Here is a 6384-nt window from a genome sequence, read left to right on the forward strand (position 1 = left end):
CCAATTTTCACAAACTTAGTCCCAAATGATAGCTATAATATCCCCATAGATATCTATAAAATTTCGTACGGATCGATTATATGGTTCCGGAAATATAGACTAAACCGTCCGGTCACATATGAAATTCCCATATAAGCAGGAACTCAATTTTTTTTTTCAAAGGGGGGACCCCATGAAATTTCAGAAATCGAATTCGTATTTTTGATGCCAAACATCTTTAAAATGCATGAAACGTCGAGATTTTATGTTATCTCGAAAAATTTTTTTTTATAAAAATCGACTTTTTGGGACTTTGCCGATTTTGCACCTTTTTGCCTTTCTCAATAGAAAGGTATTGCAATTGCTCTGAAAACCGACTTTTTAACGGAGGCCCGGAGGGCCGAGTGACATATACCATTCGATTCAGTTCGTCGAGTTCGGCAAATGTCTGTGTGTGTGTATGTATGTGTGTATGTATGTATGTGTGTGTGTATGTGTGTGTGTATGTGACCAAAAATGTCACTCATTTTTCTCAGAGATGGCTGAACCGATTTTGACAAACTTAGTCTCAAATGAAAGGTGCAACGTTCCCATAGGCTGCTTTTGAATTTCTAATGGATCCGACTTCCGGTTCCGGAATTACAGGGTGATAAGTACGAACACGCAGAAAATGTCGATTTTAATAAATTCTGCAATGAATGTATAAAGGTGAAAAATTTTCCAAAATATGACCACTACTGCTTCGATTTGTAGTATTAGGTCACTAACATCCATTCAAAGTCTATTTGGCCACATTGGCCACCATCCTCGGTTCCGGAAGCCCCGGCGGAAGTATCTAAATTCAGAATAACAGTCACATCGGTTTCTCGGAGATGGCTAGACCGATTCGACTAAACTTGGCCTCAAATGAAAGGTATTGCGTCCCCGTAAATGGCTATTTAATTTCATCCCGATCCGACTTCCGGTTCCGGAGTTACAGGTTGTGGCGTGCGATCACATAGCAAATTGTGATTCAAACCGATACTCCGATGAAAGCAAAAAAGGTAAAAATTTCGCTAAAATGTCTCTCAAACAACTTAAATTTGCTGTTCTTGGTCACCGACGGCCAACCAAACTTTCGTTGACTACATTAACCACCATAGACGGTTCCGGAAGTGCCCGGGAAAAGCGGCCATCTTTCAAAATTTACGAACTCACATCAGTTTTCCGGAAATGGCTGGGCCAATTTTCACAAACTTAGTCCCAAATGATAGCTATAATATCCCCATAGATATCTATAAAATTTCGTACGGATCGCTTATATGGGTCCGGAAATATAGACTAAATCGTCCGGTCACATATGAAATTCCCATATAAGCCGGAACTCAAATTTTTTTTTCAAAGGGGGGACCTCATGAAATTTCAGAAATCGAATTCGTATTTTTGATGGCAAACATCTTTAAAATGCATGAAACGTCGAGATTTTATGTTATCTCGAAATTTTTTTTTTATAAAAATCGACTTTTTGGGACTGCCGATTTTGCACCTTTTTGCCTTTCTCAATAGAAAGGTATTGCAATTGCTCTGAAAACCGACTTTTTAACGGAGGCCCGGAGGGCCGAGTGACATATACCATTCGATTCAGTTCGTCGAGTTCGGCAAATGTCTGTGTGTGTATGTATGTGTGTATGTATGTATGTGTGTGTGTATGTGTGTGTGTATGTGACCAAAAATGTCACTCATTTTTCTCAGAGATGGCTGAACCGATTTTGACAAACTTAGTCTCAAATGAAAGATGCAACGTTCCCATAGGCTGCTATTGAATTTCTAATGGATCCGACTTCCGGTTCCGGAATTACAGGGTGATAAGTACGAACACGCAGAAAATGTCGATTTTAATAAATTCTGCAATGAATGTATAAAGGTGAAAAATTTTCCAAAATATGTCCACTACTGCTTCGATTTGTAGTATTAGGTCACTAACATCCATTCAAAGTCTATTTGGCCACATTGACCACCATCCTCGGTTCCGGAAGCCCCGGCGGAAGTATCTAAATTCAGAATAACAGTCACATCGGTTTCTCGGAGATGGCTAGACCGATTCGACTAAACTTGGCCTCAAATGAAAGGTATTGCGTCCCCGTAAATGGCTATTTAATTTCATCCCGATCCGACTTCCGGTTCCGGAGTTACAGGTTGTGGCGTGCGATCACATAGCAAATTGTGATTCAAACCGATACTCCGATGAAAGCAAAAAAGGTAAAAATTTCGCTAAAATGTCTCTCAAACAACTTAAATTTGCTGTTCTAGGTCACCGACGGCCAACCAAACTTTCGTTGACTACATTGACCACCATAGACGGTTCCGGAAGTGCCCGGGAAAAGCGGCCATCTTTCAAAATTTGCGAACTCGCATCAGTTTCCCGGAAATGGTTAGGCCGATTTTCACAAACTTAGTCCCAAATGATAGCTATAATATCCCCACAGATGTCTATAAAATTTCGTACGGATCGCTTATATGGGTCCGGAAATATAGACTAAATCGTCCGGTCACATATGAAATTCCCATATAAGCCGGAACTCAAATTTTTTTTCAAAGGGGGGACCTCATGAAATTTCAGAAATCGAATTCGTATTTTTGATGGCAAACATCTTTAAAATGCATGAAACGTCGAGATTTTATGTTATCTCGAAAAATTTTTTTTTATAAAAATCGACTTTTTGGGACTGCCGATTTTGCACCTTTTTGCCTTTCTCAATAGAAAGGTATTGCAATTGCTCTGAAAACCGACTTTTTAACGGAGGCCCGGAGGGCCGAGTGACATATACCATTCGATTCAGTTCGTCGAGTTCGGCAAATGTCTGTGTGTGTGTGTGTATGTATGTGTGTATGTATGTATGTGTGTGTGTATGTGTGTGTGTATGTGACCAAAAATGTCACTCATTTTTCTCAGAGATGGCTGAACCGATTTTGACAAACTTAGTCTCAAATGAAAGATGCAACGTTCCCATAGGCTGCTATTGAATTTCTAATGGATCCGACTTCCGGTTCCGGAATTACAGGGTGATAAGTACGAACACGCAGAAAATGTCGATTTTAATAAATTCTGCAATGAATGTATAAAGGTGAAAAATTTTCCAAAATATGTCCACTACTGCTTCGATTTGTAGTATTAGGTCACTAACATCCATTCAAAGTCTATTTGGCCACCATCCTCGGTTCCGGAAGCCCCGGCGGAAGTATCTAAATTCAGAATAACAGTCACATCGGTTTCTCGGAGATGGCTAGACCGATTCGACTAAACTTGGCCTCAAATGAAAGGTATTGCGTCCCCGTAAATGGCTATTTAATTTCATCCCGATCCGACTTCCGGTTCCGGAGTTACAGGTTGTGGCGTGCGATCACATAGCAAATTGTGATTCAAACCGATACTCCGATGAAAGCAAAAAAGGTAAAAATTTCGCTAAAATGTCTCTCAAACAACTTAAATTTGCTGTTCTAGGTCACCGACGGCCAACCAAACTTTCGTTGACTACATTAACCACCATAGACGGTTCCGGAAGTGCCCGGGAAAAGCGGCCATCTTTCAAAATTTACGAACTCACATCAGTTTTCCGGAAATGGCTGGGCCAATTTTCACAAACTTAGTCCCAAATGATAGCTATAATATCCCCATAGATATCTATAAAATTTCGTACGGATCGATTATATGGTTCCGGAAATATAGACTAAACCGTCCGGTCACATATGAAATTCCCATATAAGCCGGAACTCAATTTTTTTTTTCAAAGGGGGGACCCCATGAAATTTCAGAAATCGAATTCGTATTTTTGATGCCAAACATCTTTAAAATGCATGAAACGTCGAGATTTTATGTTATCTCGAAAAATTTTTTTTTATAAAAATCGACTTTTTGGGACTTTGCCGATTTTGCACCTTTTTGCCTTTCTCAATAGAAAGGTATTGCAATTGCTCTGAAAACCGACTTTTTAACGGAGGCCCGGAGGGCCGAGTGACATATACCATTCGATTCAGTTCGTCGAGTTCGGCAAATGTCTGTGTGTGTGTATGTATGTGTGTATGTATGTATGTGTGTGTGTATGTGTGTGTGTATGTGACCAAAAATGTCACTCATTTTTCTCAGAGATGGCTGAACCGATTTTGACAAACTTAGTCTCAAATGAAAGGTGCAACGTTCCCATAGGCTGCTTTTGAATTTCTAATGGATCCGACTTCCGGTTCCGGAATTACAGGGTGATAAGTACGAACACGCAGAAAATGTCGATTTTAATAAATTCTGCAATGAATGTATAAAGGTGAAAATTTTTCCAAAATATGACCACTACTGCTTCGATTTGTAGTATTAGGTCACTAACATCCATTCAAAGTCTATTTGGCCACATTGGCCACCATCCTCGGTTCCGGAAGCCCCGGCGGAAGTATCTAAATTCAGAATAACAGTCACATCGGTTTCTCGGAGATGGCTAGACCGATTCGACTAAACTTGGCCTCAAATGAAAGGTATTGCGTCCCCGTAAATGGCTATTTAATTTCATCCCGATCCGACTTCTGGTTCCGGAGTTACAGGTTGTGGCGTGCGATCACATAGCAAATTGTGATTCAAACCGATACTCCGATGAAAGCAAAAAAGGTAAAAATTTCGCTAAAATGTCTCTCAAACAACTTAAATTTGCTGTTCTAGGTCACCGACGGCCAACCAAACTTTCGTTGACTACATTAACCACCATAGACGGTTCCGGAAGTGCCCGGGAAAAGCGGCCATCTTTCAAAATTTACGAACTCACATCAGTTTTCCGGAAATGGCTGGGCCAATTTTCACAAACTTAGTCCCAAATGATAGCTATAATATCCCCATAGATATCTATAAAATTTCGTACGGATCGATTATATGGTTCCGGAAATATAGACTAAACCGTCCGGTCACATATGAAATTCCCATATAAGCAGGAACTCAATTTTTTTTTTCAAAGGGGGGACCCCATGAAATTTCAGAAATCGAATTCGTATTTTTGATGCCAAACATCTTTAAAATGCATGAAACGTCGAGATTTTATGTTATCTCGAAAAATTTTTTTTTATAAAAATCGACTTTTTGGGACTTTGCCGATTTTGCACCTTTTTGCCTTTCTCAATAGAAAGGTATTGCAATTGCTCTGAAAACCGACTTTTTAACGGAGGCCCGGAGGGCCGAGTGACATATACCATTCGATTCAGTTCGTCGAGTTCGGCAAATGTCTGTGTGTGTGTATGTATGTGTGTATGTATGTATGTGTGTGTGTATGTGTGTGTGTATGTGACCAAAAATGTCACTCATTTTTCTCAGAGATGGCTGAACCGATTTTGACAAACTTAGTCTCAAATGAAAGGTGCAACGTTCCCATAGGCTGCTTTTGAATTTCTAATGGATCCGACTTCCGGTTCCGGAATTACAGGGTGATAAGTACGAACACGCAGAAAATGTCGATTTTAATAAATTCTGCAATGAATGTATAAAGGTGAAAAATTTTCCAAAATATGACCACTACTGCTTCGATTTGTAGTATTAGGTCACTAACATCCATTCAAAGTCTATTTGGCCACATTGGCCACCATCCTCGGTTCCGGAAGCCCCGGCGGAAGTATCTAAATTCAGAATAACAGTCACATCGGTTTCTCGGAGATGGCTAGACCGATTCGACTAAACTTGGCCTCAAATGAAAGGTATTGCGTCCCCGTAAATGGCTATTTAATTTCATCCCGATCCGACTTCCGGTTCCGGAGTTACAGGTTGTGGCGTGCGATCACATAGCAAATTGTGATTCAAACCGATACTCCGATGAAAGCAAAAAAGGTAAAAATTTCGCTAAAATGTCTCTCAAACAACTTAAATTTGCTATTCTAGGTCACCGACGGCCAACCAAACTTTCGTTGACTACATTAACCACCATAGACGGTTCCGGAAGTGCCCGGGAAAAGCGGCCATCTTTCAAAATTTACGAACTCACATCAGTTTTCCGGAAATGGCTGGGCCAATTTTCACAAACTTAGTCCCAAATGATAGCTATAATATCCCCATAGATATCTATAAAATTTCGTACGGATCGCTTATATGGGTCCGGAAATATAGACTAAATCGTCCGGTCACATATGAAATTCCCATATAAGCCGGAACTCAAATTTTTTTTCAAAGGGGGGACCTCATGAAATTTCAGAAATCGAATTCGTATTTTTGATGGCAAACATCTTTAAAATGCATGAAACGTCGAGATTTTATGTTATCTCGAAAATTTTTTTTTATAAAAATCGACTTTTTGGGACTGCCGATTTTGCACCTTTTTGCCTTTCTCAATAGAAAGGTATTGCAATTGCTCTGAAAACCGACTTTTTAACGGAGGCCCGGAGGGCCGAGTGACATATACCATTCGA

This window comes from Topomyia yanbarensis, chromosome 3 (genome assembly GCF_030247195.1).
Source record: "Topomyia yanbarensis strain Yona2022 chromosome 3, ASM3024719v1, whole genome shotgun sequence".
Classification (NCBI taxonomy): domain Eukaryota; kingdom Metazoa; phylum Arthropoda; class Insecta; order Diptera; family Culicidae; genus Topomyia; species Topomyia yanbarensis.